This window comes from Bos indicus, chromosome 22 (assembly GCF_029378745.1).
Source record: "Bos indicus isolate NIAB-ARS_2022 breed Sahiwal x Tharparkar chromosome 22, NIAB-ARS_B.indTharparkar_mat_pri_1.0, whole genome shotgun sequence".
NCBI classification, from domain to species: domain Eukaryota; kingdom Metazoa; phylum Chordata; class Mammalia; order Artiodactyla; family Bovidae; genus Bos; species Bos indicus.
In genome coordinates, this window is record NC_091781.1 from 22,679,929 (window position 1) to 22,699,258 (window position 19,330).

Below are 19,330 nucleotides of genomic sequence, written 5' to 3' on the forward strand. Positions count from 1 at the left end.
TTGAACTGTGGTGTTGGAGAAGACTCTTGAGAGTCCCTTGGACTGCAAGGAGATCCAACCAGTCCATTCTGAAGATCAGCCCTGGATTTCTTTGGAAGGAATGATGCTAAAGCTGAAACTCCAGTACTTTGGCCACCTCATGTGAAGAGTTGACTCATTGGAAAAGACTCTGATGCTGGGATGGATTGGGGGCAGGAGGAGAAGGGGACGACAGAGGATGAGATGGCTGGATGGCATCACTGACTCAATGGACGTGAGTCTGAGTGAACTCCGGGAGTTGGTGATGGACAGGGAGGCCTGGCGTGCTGTGATTCATGGGGTCACAAAGAGTCGGACATGACTGAGCGACTGAACTGAACATTTTTAATGAATTCAGTTCAGTTGCTCAGTTATGTCCAACTCTGCGACCCCATGGACTACACCACGACAGGCCTCCTTGTCCATCAAAGACTCCTGGAGTTCACTCAAATTCATGTCCATTGAGTCAGTGATGCCATCCAGCCATCTCATCCTCTGTCGTCACCTTCTCCTCCTGCCTTCAATCTTTCCCAGCATCAGGATCTTTTCAAATGAGTCAGTTCTCTGCATCAGGTGGCCAAAGTATTGGAATTTCAGCTTTAGCATCAGTCCTTCCAATGAATATTCAGGACTGATTTTCTTTAAGATGAACTGATTGGATCTCCTTGCAGTCCAAGGGACTCTCAAGAGTCTTCTCCAACACCACAGTTCAAAAGCATCAATTCTTTGGTGCTCAGCTTTCTTTATAGTCCAACTCTCACATCCATGCATGACTACTGGAAAAACCATAGCTTTGACTAGACAGACATTTGTTGGAAAAGTAATGTCTTTGCTTCTGAGTATGCTGTCTAGGGTGGTCATAACTTTTCTTCCAAGGAGCAAGCGTCTTTTAATTTCATGGCTGCAGTCACCATCTGCAGGGATTTTGGAGCCCCCCAAAATAAAGTCTGCCACTGTTTCCACTGTTTCCCCATCTATTTCCCATGAAGTGATGGGACCAGATGCCATGATCTTAGTTTTTCTGAATGTTGAGTTTTAAGCCAACTTTTTCACTCTTCTCTTTTACTTTCATCAAGAGGCTCTTTAGTTCTTCTTCACTTTCTGCCATAAGGGTGGTGTCATCTGCATATCTGAGGTTATTGATATTTCTCCTGGCAATCTTGATTCCAGCTTGTGCTTCATCCACTCCAACAATTCTCATGATGGACTCTGCATGTAAGTTAAATAAGCAGGGTGACAATATACAGCCTTGACGTACTCCTTTTCCTATTTGGAACCAGTCTGTTGTTCCATGTCCAGTTCTAACTGTTGCATCTTGACCTGCATACAGGTTTCTCAAGAGGCAAGTCAGGTGATGAGGTTTTCCCATCTCTTGAAGAATTTTCCACAGTTTGTTGTGATCCACACAGTCAAAGATTTTGGTGTAGTCAATAAAGCAAAAGTAGAATTTTTTCTGGAACTCTCTTCCTTTTTCGATGATCCAGTGGATGTTGGTAATTTGATCTCTGGTTCCTCTGCCTTTTCTAAATCCAACTTGAACATCTGGAAGTTCACAGGTCATGTACTGTTGAAGCTTGGCTTGGAGATTTTTGAGCATTACTCTACTAGCATGTGAGATGAGTGTAATTGTGTGGTAGTTTGAGCATTCTTTGGCATTGCCTTTCTTTGGGATTGGAATGAAAACTGACATTTTCCAGTCTTGTGATCACTGCTGAGTTTTCCAGATATTCTGGCATATTGAGTGCAGCACTTTCACAGTATCATCTTTTAGGATCTAAAATAGCTCAACTGGAACTACATCACCTGCACTAACTTTGTTCATAGTGATGCTTCCTAAGGCTCACTTGACTTCACATTTCAAGATGTCTGGCTCTAGGTGAGTGATCATACCATCATGATTATCTGGGTAGTGAAGATCTTTTTTGTACAGTTCTTCTGTGTATTCTTGTCACCTCTTCTTAATATCTTCTGCTTCTGTTAGGTCCATACCATTTCTGTCTTTATTGTGCTGATCTTTGCATGAAAAGTTCTCTTGGTATCTCTAATTTTCTTGACGAGATCTCTAGTCTTTCCTATTCTATTGTTTTTCTCTATTTCTTAGCATTGATTAATGAGGAAGGCTTTCTTATCTCTCCTTGCTGTTCTTTGGCACTCTGCATTCAAATGGGTATGTCTTTCCTTTTCTCCTTTTCCTTTCACTTATGTTCTTTTCTAAGCTATTTGTAAGGCCTGGTCAGACAACATTTTACCTTTTTGCATTTCTTTTTCTCAGTGATGGTGTTGAATACTGACTCCTGGACAGTGTCCCAAACCTCCATCTGTAGTTCTTCAGGCATTGTGTCTGTCAGATATAGTCCCTTGAATCTGTTTCTCCCTTTCACTATATAATCATAAGAGATTTGATTTAGGTCATACCTGAATGGTCTAGTGGTTTTCCCTACTTTCTTCAATTTAAGTCTGAATTGGGCAATAAGGAGTTCATGATCTGAGCCACAGTCGGCTCCCGGTCTTGTTTTTGCTGACCGTGTAGAGCTTCTCCATCTTTGGCTGCAAAGAATATAATCAATCTGATTTCGGTATTGACCATCTGGTGATGTCCATGTGTAGAGTCTTCTCTTGTGTTGTTGGAAGAGGGTGTTTGTTATGACCAGTGCATTTTCTTGGCAAAACTCTATTAGTCTTTGCCCTGCTTCATTGCGTATTCCAAGGCCAAATTTGCCTGTTACTCCAGGTGTTTCTTGACTTCCTACTTTTGCATTCCAGTCCCCTATAATGAAAAGGACATCTTTTTTGGGTGTTAGTTCTAAAAGGTCTTGTAGGTCTTCAATAAACCGTTCAGCTTCAGCTTCTTCAGCGTTACTGGTTGGGGCATAGACTTGGATTACTGTGATATTCAATGGTTTGCCTTGGAAATGAACAGAGATCATTCTATCGTTTTTGAGATTGCATCCAAGTACTGCATTTTGGACTCTTGTTGACCATGATGGCTACTCCATTTCTTCTGAGGGATTCCTGCCCACAGTAGTAGATATAATGGTCATCTGAGTTAAATTCACCAGCCCATTTTAGTTGGCTAATTCCTAGAATGTTGATTTTCACTCTTTGCATCTCCTGTTTGACCACTTCCAATTTGCCTTGATTCATGGACCTAACGTTCAAGATTCCTATGGAATATTGCTCTTTACAGCATTGGACCTTGCTTCTATCACTGGCTCAGTAAATCCTTAATCTAATTTTCTGTTGACGGCGGGCACTGTCTTCCTTCCCTGTTATTTGACCTGAGGCCAAACTGTGGTGGAGGTAGTGAAGATAATGGCGACCTCCTTCAAAGGGTCCCATTCAGGCTTTGCTACACTCAGTGCTCCTAACCCTGCATCAGGCCACCACCAACCCACACCTTCCCCAGAGACTCCTGGACACTCACAAGCAAGTCTGGGTCAGTGTTTTGTGGGCTCACTGCTGTTTTCTCCTGGGTCCTGATGAGTGCAAAGTTCTGTTTGTGCCCTTTAAGAGTCTGTTTTCCCAGCCCTGTGTAAGTTCTGGTGGCTCTATAGTGGGGTTAATGGTGTCCTGTTCCAAGAGGGCTTATTCCTTACCCAGGTCTACTGCTCCCAGAGCCCTGCCCCTGCAGCAGTCTGCTGCTGACCTGTACCTCCTCAGGAGATACCCAAACACAGTTCTGTCTCCGTCTTTGTGAGATCTCTGTGTCCTGTTTGAGCACACAAGGTATGTTTGAGCCCTCTGAGTATCTCTGGCAGATACGGGGTTTGATTCTAAATGTGATTTTGCCCCTCCTACCATCTTGCTAGGGCTTCTCCTTTGCCCTTGGACATGGGATATCTCCTCACTGTTGCTCCAGTGCCATGCCATCACTGCTCCAGCATCGCATAGCTTTTAATTAGTTCCTCACCCCCCAATGCCATGTAACTCCAGAGGTTTTATTTCTGCTTAAAAATGGAGAACTTGCAAGACCATGGGCCTGAGTTGCTCTGTGGTATCGAGTATCACAAGCTAAGTAGCATTTGCCCCCTTTAATTGAGACTCCCAGATTCCTGTTTTCCAATCTTTGCCATATCACATGCCTTTTATCTGTGAACCTGCCCTAATTTTTTTGGGAGGGATGTTAAAGTAAAATCCCACTATTGTCTGAAAATGTTTCAAAACCAAATCTAGACCAAGAAAGTTGCATGTGTCAAGAAAAATGGTGGAGTACATATTTTTGGTTAAAGAAAATAACCTTTTCAGGTGTTTTAAAAAACAGCATATACATGTGCTACAGTTGCATCAGTCTGTTTTTTTTATTTCTTCTTTGCCCCTGTATAATCAATGCCTGGAATAATTTTTCTTTGCTTTATTGCTTCTAGTTATTGACTAAAACATACTATTTTGATGTTGTGTAGAAAACTTCTGTGTTGAGATGGTGAGTTAGCATTGGCAGTGCTCAGCAGATACTGGATTCTCTGCTGCTGTCTCTTTCTTATTTAGATCCCTGGGAAATACCAGTTCCTCCTGTGGATGCATCTAGCTGACACTGATGCCTCCTGGTCCTTTCCATATTTCTCTACAGGATTCTGATTGTGTCCTTGACATCTGCACCCTAATGTGCCGCTCCCACTACCACTTGCCGTATGTCCACAGCAAGCACTCCCGTCAACACAGGTCCCTAAGCTCCCTCCCCCATCACTGGCTTCCTGTTTGAGTCCGTAGGGTTATCCTCCACAAGTTTCCTACGGCAGAAGACTAGGCTTCTTTCTTGGCCCCCTCCCTCTTCTACCTCATGCAGAAAGGTACTAAAATACATAGACTTAACCTCTGTAATACTTTGAAATTCATCCCAGGCTTTCAAAACCATTGTCTGAGTTAACACCCCATTATTTCCCACCTAGATTATATAACAGCTGCTAACTGACCTTTCTGCTCTAACAACACCTGTCTCTGATATATTTCCTTCCCTGCAACTTGGATGATCTTGTTGAAGTGTACATCTGATCCTGTCCACCTCCAAGTCCTTATTTGTTCGTTAAATTGTAAGTGGAGTCTCAATCTCATGCAGTGGTACCTGAGAGTCACTATTGTGTGTCCCCCGTTTGCCTCTCCTGACTTACATTTCAATACTGTGTCCCAGTTTCTTGCATTTGCACTGTACTGAATGACACCCTAGCCCAGGCAAGCTGTACTTTCTGTAGCTTCTTCTAATGGAAAATCTTTGTCCCCTCCTTTTCACCTGGCAAACTCTCACTTCCATGCAGAATTCTGCTGAGATACTAACCTTTCCAGGCAGTTGTCCTAACTCTCAGGTCTACACACGCATTCTGGGCAGTTAGCTCTTTCTTCTGTGCTCTCGCAGTTCTGTGTGCTGCATCATAGCTGCATCATAATTGGCTGTCCTCTCTTTTGTTCCTGCTGCTGTAACTAGACTGGGTTCTCGTTAAAGATAAGATCTCCTGCCTTACTTGTCTTTCTAGCTTACCACACATGGCAGAAAATGAACACTTGGTAACAGTGCATTGACTGTATGAGAGGAGGAATGTTAACGTTAAAGAATATAGAAGGCGAAATTAAGGCCCACAGTTTATTTACTCACTCAGCAAATAGGTATTGAAAGTTTCAGATGTTTTTAAAAAATCTCCTACAGACCTCTCATTGGCATTTATCATCTTTCTTTGAGTAGCACTCCCTAAAAGTTTTGAACATTTTATTAGAAATCGGGGGCATGGATCTTGCTAATTAGGTCCAATTGAGATCCATGGCCGCAGAAAGGATCTCTGACTGTAGCCAGCTATTATCACACTTGAATTGAAATAGTGTCCTTGGCTTATGTGTAGATTCAAAAACTGAGAGACTGGGAATATTTTGGAGGGCACAGTGGAAACACCAGGATGGCTCCAAACCAAGGGGTAAACAGAGTAGGACAGAATGAGCTCCAGCGTCAACTTCTGACCTTGGGCTGTAATACCAGCTGTAAAATGAAGGCTGAAGAAGTGCAGTGGTGCATCAAAGAGCTTTTGTGGACTTGGCAGGAAACTCAAAAGACAGTTGTGCGATGCGACTGTTAAGATAGCAGTGCGTTCTTGTGACTTGGATATAGCATGGTCTTGGGAGTGAGAGAAAGTACCCTTCTTAGCTATTCCAGAGTGTGAAAGAGTAGTCCTTACACCAGAGCCGAGCTTCTGACGAAGATTTTATGCAAGAGAACTTAAAAATGAGGTCTAGACCAGCAGGAGCACTTCAGAAACATATAAGCATTAAATCTTAGGAGGAGTGACTGAAGAAAAAAGAGGTGCTTAAGTTAAGAAAAGCAAAGCTGAGGGGCAGGTGATGGTTGAGGAAAATGTGGAAGTCAGGGGCAGAAAGTTTTTTCTACAGCTGGAGCCCAAAATCATGAATATGTGTTTGCCTGTGCACATGTTTTAAACAGAAACATCTTGGTTTAGGCAATGTTAACAATTTGCAGTCACAGGGCATGAGACATTTTATTCACGAAAGATCCCAGGGTCCTTGTGCAGACTGATTCACTTACGCATGAGAGAGTAGTGCTGGGGGGTCTTGTCGGACCACCTTTGTCATGATAGAACAACTTTTAATTATTGTCACCTTTTACTTACACTGCTGAGGGGAGACCACTGAGCGGGAACCTCCCTTTAGAGAGAATGGATCTGTCCAAGGTGGCATTGCACGCCACAGCAGCAGGGAAGTGCAGGCACAGCTTGAGTGATCTAAAGATCCAGTGAAGGACCTGGGAGGGCAATGCCTCTTCACTCCCAGGAGGACTCCTGAAAAGTCTGGGCTGCAATATTCTATCTGAAGCCCAGCACGCATAATGCCCCGAGCCCGACAGAATACCTGCACTTGAGACCGTGTGCCTTGGCTGACCACCTCATCAGAGAAGAGATCTTTTCAGTTTCTAGAACAGAAAAAAAAGAAAAAGTTTTATTGAATCATTGTTCAGTTAATTTTGAAACTGGACTTACCTCTTCCTTTCATTTGCTTTGTATTTCTTTGCTGTCTCTAGCCCGGTGGCTTTGTTACTTAGTAGAGAAAGAGAAAGACTGCTCTGAGAGTGGATCGTCCAGAGGAAACATGGCTCCTGTAAACCAGTGGTGCTCATGGATAAACAGGAAAATGCATTTGCCTGTTCAGTTTGTGAAATTAAAAATATCTTTTATGAGTAGGAAATGAAGTGAATTCCTTTTGTCCCATAAGGAAAAGTAGGCTTAAGAAGTTGGTTGTGAGTTGGAGGTAAGGGGAGTGAAGAACAGGGATTTTGTTTTTATTTCTTAGTTATTAATATGTACAGTTAGTAAGTGTGACTTTGCAGATAGGAAGTAGTGCAAAAAAAAAAAAAAATCCTAGTATTTCTTACCAGATTGCTGTGACGGTGCGTTATCAGCAGCTCTGTCAACAGACATAAGAGTGAGAACTCTCAGCTATCATAAAAAATGTAATATTTAGAGTGTTGAAGTGGGATGCAGGAGGGCTCAGATGGCTACCTAATTTATGAGCTTCCAGAAAGCTAAGCTGAGAATGGGCAACGTGCTCTTATTTGCCACTGTTGTTCCCTTCAGTTAGTAAGCGTGATTTCCAGCGATTGCCTATCTTCAGTAATCAATTAATTACTGCTTTCCAAAAGAACCCATACATTATTTAATTAGCAAACACACTCATTTTCTTGATCACCAGTAGCAACAATCATACATATTTTGAAAGTACAAGCTTAGAAGTCTTCAACCCTCTAGCTTGACTTCCCTGTTTCATTGTCAGTGTCTGTGTGTTTTCACAATGACAGCTGATAACCCAAATGCATCTGTTTTATGCCTTGTCTTACTTGGTCTTCGTGGCTTCCCTCTTCCCTCCCCACCCCTGAGTCTGCCTTAAAAGGATCTACTGTGCTGTGTTGCTTCCCAAGAGCTTGTCAGAGAGAACAGTTTTGTCATTTGCAGTGTGTTCATGATGCCATGACAGATCTGCCTGCGTTTCTTCCGGTACAGCGCCTGAGACGTGACATATTTAGAACACCCTTTCCTTTCCCAGATTCCTTCCACCCCAGCCCCTTATTTTAGGATTCTCATTTGCCATGAGGTTTACCAAATCTGAAGACTTTGGTTTAGGAAGTGACCTTAGTAGGGGACTTTATTTTTTAAAATTCTTTTGCTTCTTTATACTGTGTTATTAGTTTCATAATATATAACGAACATCTCTCCATGCAATAGGTAAAACTCAGATTCCCCTGGAGAAGGGCATTGCAACTTGCTCCAGTATTCTTGCCTGGAGAATCCCAAGGACAGAGGAGCCTGGTGGGCTACAGTCCATGGCATTGCAAAGAGCTGGACACAACTGAAGGGACTTGAAAGTGAAAGTCACTCAGTCATGTGTGACTCTTTGCAACTCCGGGGTCCATAGAGTCCATGGAATTCTCTAGGCCAGAATACTGGAGTGGTTAGCCGTTCCCTTCTCCAGGGGATCTTCTTAACCCAGGGATTGAACCGAGGTCTCCTGTATTGCAGGGGGATTCTTTACGAGCTAAGCCACCAGGGAGGCCCCTGAAGTGACTTAGCAGTAGCATATAATGAACATCCATGCATTAGGTAAACCTATCCTGCTGACAGAAACTTAGAGATTGGGTCAGAAGCACAGCATTCAATTAGAAGCTAGTATAGGAGGCCCACAAGAAAGAAGTAACACCAAAAGGTTTACAACATACATCACAAATCCGTAAGTTTAGGAAGCATGTGTCTCCCAGTTAACTTCAGGGAAAACATCAGGATTCAAGGCATAAGGCAAAAGTCGTCACGATGGTCATGGTGAGGGGCTCTGTGCCCACTGCCCACAGTTCCTACTGTTCAGTCACTGAGTCATGTCTGACTCTTTGCGACCCCATGGCCTACAGCATGCCAGGCTCCTCTGTCCTCCTCCACTATCTCCCACAGTTTGCTCACATTCATGTCCACTGAGTCAGTGATGCTATCTAACCATCTCATTCTCTTCCACCCTCTTCTTTTACTTTCAGTCTTTCTCAGCATCAAGGTCTTTTCCAATGATTTGATTCTTTGCATCAGGTGGCCAAAGTATTAGAGCTTCAGCATCAGTCCTTCCAATGAATATTAAGGATTGATTTTCTTTAAAATTGTCTGGTTTGATTTCCTTGCAGTCCAGAGGACTCTCAAGAGTCTTCTCTAATACCACCAACTGTCCATAGTCTGTGACTCAAATGCTTTTCCCTCAGATATTCCATCAGCTTCCTCACCTCCTTCCCAGTCCTTTACATATTCTCTTCTCTCATCCTTATCTGTGGCTCTCCGTGCCTCGGGGTCATGTCCCATCTAGACAGCAGGATAGGCTGCCTAACACGGAACTACCTACCATTTCCTCTAGGTACACAGTGTTCACAGCTCCCAAGGGGAGGGCTGGGGGCTCTCCTTTATTAGCATCTTGTCCATTTTCATTCTTTTCTCATTGTCCTGGTTGACATTTTCCATGTTGAGATTTTTGACTGCTTGCTTCTCTTTGGACACCATTGCTCCTAGGCCTGTCCTTGCTATTTCACTGCAGGTGCTCCACCATGCCACTTCAACTCCCAGACCTGCTCCCTCTCACCTCCTACTCTTACAGGCCTCTAGGGCCCACACTCCCTCAGGGCCATGGGGAGCAAGGACTGAGAGGCAAGCAGTGATGAGCAAGGCACATGCAATTCTTGAGCGGGGGGGACTTCGTTCTCAACTTTGTTTGCCGTGGAAATTTATTTTTATCATCACATGAGTAGTCAAGGTGTTTTAAAAGAAACATGATGCGAAAATGAGTCAAAATTTACAAGTCAGCAGTTACTAAAGACATTTAATAATTTACAGTATTCTCAATCATAAACATCACACTTTGCAAAGGATACTTATTTGCTTAAACTTATAAATCTGGCTTCCCTGATGGCTCCAATGGTAAAGAATCTGCCTGCAATGCGGGAGACCCAGGATTGATCCCTGGGATAGGAGAGATCTCCTGGAGAAGGAAATGGCAACCAACTCTAGTATTCTTGCCTGGAGAATTCCATGGACAGAGGAGCCTGGTAGGCTACAGTCCATGGGATCACAAAGAGTCTGACATGACTGAGCAACACTTTCCCTATAAACAGGAGTAAAAAAGACGTCACCCAACAAGGTTGACAGTTCCCACATATCATGTCTCAATTTGGAGACAAGTCTGGTTCATGCTATACTCTTCTCACACCTCTCACCCACCATGCTGTGACTCTTAGCCAAGTGTGCACAGACCCAGGCTGGCCTATTTTGACTTAATTCAGCCCTCTGTTTTCTTGTCTGTGTCGTCACTGGTAACCATTTCTGTTGATTTGAAGGGTGTAGCTCCAAACAATGGAATGCTTTATCTCTTGCTTTTTTTTTTTTTTTAACTGACAGTGCTTTTAGTTCTGCAATATTTTGAGATACAGTTGACATACAGCACTATTTACATTTAAGGTATAGACCATTAATTTGACTTGCATACATCATGAAATGATTGCCACAGTAAGCTTAATGACAGTAATCTAATATACATATGTGTGTGTGTGTGTGTATATAATTAAAGAAATATAAATTTTTCTTGTGATGATAACTCTAAGGATTGACTGTCTTAACAGCTTTCTTATATGAAACTCAGCAGTAATATATTTACCGTGTGGTAAATACATTATATCCCCAATACTAATTTATCTCATAACTGAAATTTTGTACCCTTTCACTACCTTCATCCAATTCCACCTCCCCTTGTCCTCCCCCTCTGGTAACCACAAATCTTCTTTTTCTATAAATGTTTGTTTTTGAAGTATAATTGGCCTTCTATACATTTCAGAATGATCACCACAATAAGTCTAGTTATAATCTGTCACCTTACAAAGCTATTAATAACTCTTAACTGTGTTTCCCATATTGTAAACTTCATGACTCATTATTTTCTCCTGAACTTTATATCCCTTAATCTCTCTCACCTTTCTTTTCTCCCCCTACCTGTTTCCACTCTTGACAACCACCTGTTATCTCCTCTGTTACCTATAACTCTTGCTGTTTGCCATATTTGTTCATTTGTTTTGTTTTTAGTTTCCACATATAAATGAAATCATATGGTATTGTCTTTTTCTGACTTACTTCACTTAGCATCACACCCTCCAGGTCCATCCATGTTATTGTAAATGGCATTATTTCATTCCTTTTTATGACTAAGTAATATTCCTTTGTGTGTGTGTGTATGCACGTGTATGTGTGTGTGTGTGCATGCCACATCTTCTTTATCCTTTCTCCTATTGATAGACACATAGGCTGCTTCCATGTCATGGCTGTTGTAAGTAATGCTGCAGTGAATGCAGGGGCACATATGTCTTTTCTAATGAGTGATTTTGTTTTCTTAATTATCCAGGAGTGGAATTGCTAGATCATTTAGTGGTTCTATTTTTCATTTTTTGAGGAATCTTTATACTGTTTTCCCTAGCAGCTGAACCAATATATACTTCATTTTATTTCGAACAAAATTCTAGGTCTCCATAACTCCATTTGAGTCATACACAACACATGGGGCCCTTTTCTATGTTATCTTCTCCATGATAATCAACCATTGAGGGAATATTTACTAACTGGGAGCTGAATCTATTAAATAATGATCTCATTTTAACGATGCCACTATCCTCTAAGGTGTAAATGTTTCTATTCCTATGTTGTGATGAGAATTGTAAGGCTGATCAAATTTAAGTAACACGCCCAGTGCTATCCTAGTAGTAGCAGTGAAGTTGGTGTTGATATCTGTGGTTGTATGAACTCTAAGATAGTTCTCCCAATCGAAGTCTTAATCTGAGATTCTGTGGATAGTTTCAGGATCCAAAAATGGGTTTCAGGTCTTTGTTGGCTCCTGAAATTGAATCCCAGGTTTGGTTTGTTACATGCGTTTTATGGTAAAAGCAGCCATGCTCGTTGCTCAGTCATGCCCGACTCTTCTGTAACCCTATGGACTATAGCCCACCAGGCTTCTCTGTCCATGGCATTCTCCAGGCAAGAATATTGGAGTGGGTTGCCATTTTCTGCTTCATGGGATCTTCCTGATGCAGGAATTGAACCCTCATCTTCTGCATTGGCAGGCGGATTCTTTACCACTTTGACACGTTGGAAGATCCTGAGCTTCTTTGCTTCCTCCTGAAATTGCCCAAGTGCTGTCCTCTCCACCCTCATCAGATTTTCAGTTACGCATGTAACCTCAAACAGTATTAGTACCCATATTTTGCATTCCCTCCTTTTATTTTGCTCATTTACATGAAAGTCTATACTCCTATTCACATGTTAGTTTTGTGTCCTTCCTTCCATTTTTATTTTTTTCCTTCCTTTTCTTCTTATGCCTGAGTGTAAAACTTAAACCTAATTTTCTCATATTTAGTCTTCCTAAGTTCAACTTCTTCATATCAGCTCATTTCAGACTCCTGGGATCCTAATTCTTATATCTGATATTTTTAACACCCATCTCTATTTCATGTCATCTGTCAATTCATATTAAAAAAAAAAAAAAGCTAAAACAAAAAATGACAGTTTTCAACAATTCTTGACTATGGACTATTGCTTACCTCTGGGGATCCAGGATGGAAATATAATCTCTTGCTCTCAGGCTTCTGACGAAATTATTCCTTAGTAGTCTCTTGATATGATACTAACCTCTATAGGTCTCTTTTGTGAAGGGTGCAAGTGTGTTTACCAGGGACCAGGCTGGATGGAGACAAGACAACACTTTAGACAGTCCAACTATCTGGAGATACTCCTTGAAGTTGATGTTTTTCAAATATGTATTTAACATTTATTTAATAGACACCAAAATAAAGTGGCTTTTCTATTTATAGGGTATATACATTTTCAGCCAACTTTTTAACTTCGTTCAAATTGTCTTTCAGGGTTTTTTTTTTTAATAACCCATAATCACAAAGAAAAGTAACTTAGGTAAATGGTGTTACAGTTTGTTCAAATTATAACCCCACATTCTAATTTTATGGGCTTCAGGTTGACACCTACCTTTCACCATTCTTGTTCTCACTTCCAATTTATATTTAAGTTTCTGAAACAAAATACTTAGGGGCATATTCCAAGGGTTGAAATGTAGATAATGAACTAAATCACTTTTTTTAGATTAAAACAAAAAAAGAAACCACTTCACCATGCCTGACTCAGTTTTAGAATGTCAACTGACTCTCAGCCAGCTTGTCTCAAGGCTACTGGAGCAGCCTGTAATGGAAACATGCGGTTTGCGATTATGCTTCACAAGTAACTCAGCAGAGTAAGTTCAGCACCGGGAGAAGTGTTTCCACAATTTCCACTTGAGTGTGTTACCTATTTTTGCCAATTATGTTAGGAGTCTCATGTGGAAAACTGACTTAACTAGCATTGTATTTACATTTATCCTAGGGCTATTTTAATGTGCTTTATGAACTGGTGTCCCAGGCAGCTGTCCAGCTGACTCCTCCTTAATTGAGCTCTATAGACAGAATGAAATAAAGATTAAGTAAATATAGCCGTCAGACACTCTAGGCACACAGTAAATGCAGGCAGTCACCAGAAAGGAGTTTTGACTAGACTAGTTTGAGTAAATCCTTTGTTTCTTTGGAGGAAAAGAAGGTGATTTGTTACATCCTCAACTTCTGGCTGTTTTTTTTTTTTTTTTTCAATTCATGGTGTTAGTGTAGGAAATGATTTAATCAATAGGCCAGAAACTTAGAGTTTACATATTTCTAAGTATTTTTTTCAGTTTGTATGCATAAGTAACCTCTTTGAAGATGGTTGGATACCCACTGTTTCCTTCCCTCTGCCTTAGCAATTAAGATGAGCCAAACACGAATACCTTTTTCTGCCATACTTTGGAGTTTAAATATTACCGTATAGAATTTTAAGCAGAAATGTAAGCAGCGTTTAGGAAAATGACAATGGAGTAAATTGGTCAGGAAGAGAAGGTCCTGAGGGCCAGGACTCCAGGTCCTAAATGACTGCCATATTCCAGATGAGAAAGAATGTGAGAAGAGAGTGCTGATTCCTGAAAAAACCTCCCGCAGCTTCTTTCAGTGGTCAGTCCCCACACAGTAAGAATCACGGCTGAGAACATAGACAGCAAGGATCATAGCAGAAAGCTTTTAATTATGCTTCAGTCTGGAAGAAGACACACTGTTTTTCTAACTGTGCAATAAGAAATAAAAAGAGTTTCCCCAGTTTTACAAGGCTTCCCTGGTGGCTCAGATGGTTAAGAATCTGCCTGTAATATGGGAGACATGGATTCGGTCCCTGGATTGGGAAGATCTCCTGGAGTAGCAAGTGGCAACCCATTCCAGTATTCTATGGACAGAGGAGCCTGGCAGGCCACGGTCCATCGGGTCGCAAAGAGTCTGACACGTCTGAGCGACTACACTCTCCCCAGGTTTACACTGGGAAACTGACACACTCCTTGATTCGAGTGTGTACCCTCAAGGGCAGGAGTACCCTGCCACCATCAGACATTGGACTCCAAACCGAATGACTCTAGCCAACACAAATGATGACTCTCCTACACCCGAGTCCATGAGGAGACAACTCATTTTAATTTTGCCATGCTTTAATGATATTTAAATGACTCAAGTGGTTTTTATAAATGAATATATTACAAAGTTCATGTTCAAGAATTATCATTAAACCATAATGGACTTTACCATTTATTAGTTTCATAAATGTCACCTTGTTATTAACAATACAGGTAAAGCAACTTCACAAAAGTTTCCATTATCATCCATTGAATGAATCTTTGAATTTTTTGAGCTGGAGTTTTAGGCATTCTCATGTCACCCTCATAATTCAACTTTATAGTCAGGCTCATATGCATAAGCAATATGATGTTTTAGACTTTTCAAGATTCCATTTTCATGTAAGGACAAAATTTCTAAATTAAACATTGAGAAATGCTCTTCAGAAAGCAGTGTGGCCAGAAGTATGGTGACTACATACAGACTGCGCTTGTGTCCCCAGCATGTCCTATTCATGAGTGTCTTGTGCCAACCATGGTTTGGTATTTCTCCTCCCAAGTATTTGAAACAGCCACGTCCCACTGCATTTTAATCATTTCACTAATGCTAAGGGAGGAGCTATGTGTTGGCTTGTCAATATTCTTCTCCTTTTTCAAAATTCCTAAGACCAGGTCATATTTAGATGAACATGAAACACCCCAGCTTATGATTCTGTAAATCTTTAAATGTTACATTAGAAAAAAAAATTGTCAACTTTTATTATTGAGGAGGCTTTAAGACACATTAATATGTATTTGGCAAGTGAAAAGGTCAAAATTGTCAGGACTGTAGTTTCAAGAACACCCTGGAATTGATAGTAAAATAATGAAATTCTTTGCTAAATGTCTAATTGTCTGTATTTTCTTTAACATGGATGAATCATTTTACTCTATAATTTCAGAGCAGAGGTTTTTCTTTTTTATTTTGCAGGATTTTGTTCATATATTTATAGGGATTATGCATTTTTAAAAACCCTTTTTATTTTGTATTGGGGTCGCAAAGAGTCGGACCCAACTGAGCGACTGCTCTGCTCTGATGTGGGGTATAGAGAGTTAGTACTGTTGTGATAGTTTCAGGTGAACAGCAAAGTTCAGTCTGTATTTTTAAAGAAGGCAATTAGCCAGTCTGTATTTTTTTAAAGAAGGTAGTTCTGGAAACAAATTAATTGCAAATCCAGGATTCAGTTTACTCATGACCTTAACAGACTTTTAATTCACTTTCGCTACACCTGTATGCTTGTTTTATTGTGGGCAGAGGTAGGGGAAAGCGTTGGAGAAGTCTCAGATGGTGTGTGGGATGCAGTTTTTTCATGAAAAATACGGCCATTGTCTCATTTGCCCACAGCTGTTGAGAGTAGGGGGCCTGCTGGAAAGGAGCCTTGGCAGAAGGCCTCACACAACGCGTTCTGCATGTTTCTCGGGGATGAATACTCATACTTGGTCTTTCCCAAGCAGAGATCTCCAACCACTACACTACCTTAGTCTGCCTGGTGAATCTTTATCAGATCATTTGCTTTTCAGATTGTTTGAACCTAACATTTACTGTCAATGAAACTGAGATTTGTGTTCAATTACAAATCCCCAATAATCAACTGTACCTCCTTGAGGATGTATGTTTGGGTAAGAGGCTTGAAGAAGAGGCATGAGCTGAACTGGCCACAGCTACTCAAGAACCCCATCTGGGCATTGTTGGAATGCAAACTGTTGAACTCAGATGGACTTGTCTTACCATCTGGTTGCAATTTTGGTGCCTGAGCCCTGGATGTATTATTCCTTTATATTTGAGTTAACTCAATCCAGTTTTTTTTTTTTTTTTAAAAGATGGCCAGAACGTTGTCAATGCATATACTTAGTTTGATTATTTTGCTTGTTTAATTCAACTAACTTTTAAAAGTGCATGAATATATTCCTATTGCTAGAATATAAATATCAGATTGTGTGTTAAGCCTCTTGGCAAAAGATGGATGTTTTTCTCTTCGTTTTTTTTAATCTGTGTGAGCAAGTCTCAATTGACCATGATTTTCAAGTTCAATAATATTTAGATAAAGTGTGAAAAATAGTTTCCTTATTTACTAAATTTCATTATTAATATAAATAGTTGTGTTGGAATATTTTGAAAGATGGATTTCTTTCTCAGTGGATTTTTTGACCCATCTTTAAAAAAAATCTGTTCCTGTCAGTACGTGCTCATGGGAATGCAGATGGTTTTGATACTGACCAGGGTTTTTGGTCTTCCCCAATCAATAGAAATTGACTAGAGGCCAGACAAGAAATTCAGCCAAGGCTTTATTGAGACTCCTATGCCAACTATAGGAGGGAGCAAAAATAATTAACAGATTCTCTTGCTAGCCCTATCCCGGGGGAGAAGTGAGCTTCTTCCTTATATGGGGTGAGAGGTGTTTCCAGGGGGTGCACCATAGGGGTGGCTTGGGTGTTTGCCCACCTCTCTAGTGGCATTGACTGCAGGGGGCATGATCAGTACCCTGGTTTTGCTTCACCACCCTGTTTTTGCTCCTGGCTCTTTAGAAATGGGAACCAGGTTTTTTGTTTGTTTTTTGTATCTTTTGTGCAGAATTTGCCCCAACTGTGAGGCACACAGTTATTTTTAGTCCCATATAGTTTCTCTGTTGCTGGAGGAGAAGTTTGTCCAGGTGCAAAAAGCACTGCAGCACTTGCAACAAAGCGTCCAGGTCCCAGCTTGTCTGAGTTTCAGTGGTTGAAACAGAGTAGGTTTGAAGATGGTCTTAAATTGTTTTCCTCTCCAGTGCATGCTGAGAAACCTTTCTGTCCGCCTGCTCTAGGCCTCTTCCTGGGTAAGGCTGAGTAGAGGTGCTGAGCTCAGTCAGCCCTATCTTCGTGTTTTTCTGGTCTACAGGAAGGGTACTGAGGCTGTAGTGGTATAAGCTGATACTTACAGAGTATTACCATTGCCACGCGCTGTCCAAAGCACTTTGGACACACTGAGTTAATCTTTTAAAAAATTTGTGAGTTAGGTGTCTTTATTACCACCATTTTACAGATGCAAGTAATGAAGAGTTTCAGTAACAGAGGCTGAGAACTCCCTTTCCCTCATTTCCTGTATTTGCACTCCATCCTCTCTTGAAACCGTTTCAGGAGCATTTCGTCCTGCTGCCACATGTCATGGGAATAAACACAAGCTGAATTTCCAGTCCCCCAGTGGGAGACAAAGATTCGTTCCCTTCTTACCTGCCTCTCTTTGGGGAGCCCTTCACAAGCTCTTCTGGCTTCCTCTGTACTACACAAGTCAGATAATCTGGTTCAGTTCATGTTAGGATTTGTGTTTCATATATTATGCTACTTACATGTATTTCTCTCCATCATAAAGTTGACTTCTGGTTTATTTTAAATTATATAGAGATAAAAGATGTGTATAATAACTATGCAAAGAAGTGACTCATAGGAAAAAAAAACCTGATGCTGGAAAAGATTGAAGGTGGGAAGAGAAGGGGACAACAGAGGATGAGAGATAGGATGGCATCATTGACTTGATGGACATGAGTTTGAGTAAACTCCGGGAGTTGGTGATGGGACAGGGAAGCCTAGTGTGCTGCAGTCCATAGGTCACAGAGTCAGACACGACTGAGTGACTGGACTGATAACAGCTATCCTAAGTACTCTTGCCTGGAAAATCCTGTGGACGGAGGAGTCTTGTAGGCTACAGTCCATGAGGTCGCTAAGAGTCGGACACGACTGAGCGACTTCACTTTCACTTTTCATTTTCATGCATTAGAGAAGGAAACGGCAACCCACTCCAGTGTTCTTGCCTGGAGAATCCCAGGGAGGTGGAGCCTGATGGGCTGCCGTCTATGGGGTTGCACAGAGTTGGACACGACTGAAGCGACTTAGCAGCAGCAGCAGCAAGGTGTTATAAAAAGAAATCCCTTTGTTTATTTACTAGTTTCATTCAAGTCATTTATTAACCAAATTCCTTTGCTGACAAAGGTCCATCTAGTCAAAGCTATGGTTTTTCCAGTAGTCATGTATGGATGGGGCCACAAAGAGTCGGACACAACTGAGCGACTGAACTGAACTGAAACTGAACAGGTACGGATGTGAGAGTTGAACTATAAAGAAAGCTGAGTGCCTAAGAATTGATGCTTTTGGACTGTGGTGTTGGAGAAAACTCTTGAGAGTCCCTTGGACTGAAGGAGATCCAACCAGTCCATCCTAAAGCAAATCCATCCTGAGTGTTCATTGGAAGGACTGATGCTGAAGCTGAAACTCCAATAGTTTGGCCACCTCATGTGAAGAACTGACTCATTTGAAAAGACCTTGATGCTGGGAAAGACTGAAGGTGGGAGGAGAAGGGGACGACAGAGGATGAGGTGGTTGGATGGCATCACTGACTCAATGGACATGAGTTTTAGTAAGCTCTGGGAGTTGGTGATGGACATGGAAGCCTGGCGTGCTGCAGTCCATGGGGTCACAAAGAGTTGGATATGGCTGAGAGACTGAACTGAACTTTGTTACAAGATAAATTTATGTGCAGGAATGAGATATCCTCTGCCCTGGGGTTATCTAAGGCTGAAGGATTTCCTGAAATGTGAGGCTTTTAGTACTAAAAGTAATAAAGTTCTGGGCAGACTGGGGAAGTTGGTCATCCTTTGCAAGAATCAGGTCAAATTAAGTTTACTTTCATATCATGTACGCGGGCAAATTGCTTGATGCATAACAAGTGGCTAATAAATATTAATTGAATAATGAATGGGGGCTAGGCTTTGTCCTAGGGCTTAAGAGTAGAATGATTTAAATCCAA

General features: G+C 41.4%; 1 long non-coding RNA gene across 1 annotated transcript in view; it reads left to right on the forward strand.

Moving 5' to 3' along the window:
- LOC139178593 (uncharacterized) overlaps window positions 1-19,330 on the forward strand; it is a 309,917-nt gene that overhangs the window by 54,614 nt on the left and 235,973 nt on the right. The gene's annotated exons all lie outside the window — the stretch shown is intronic.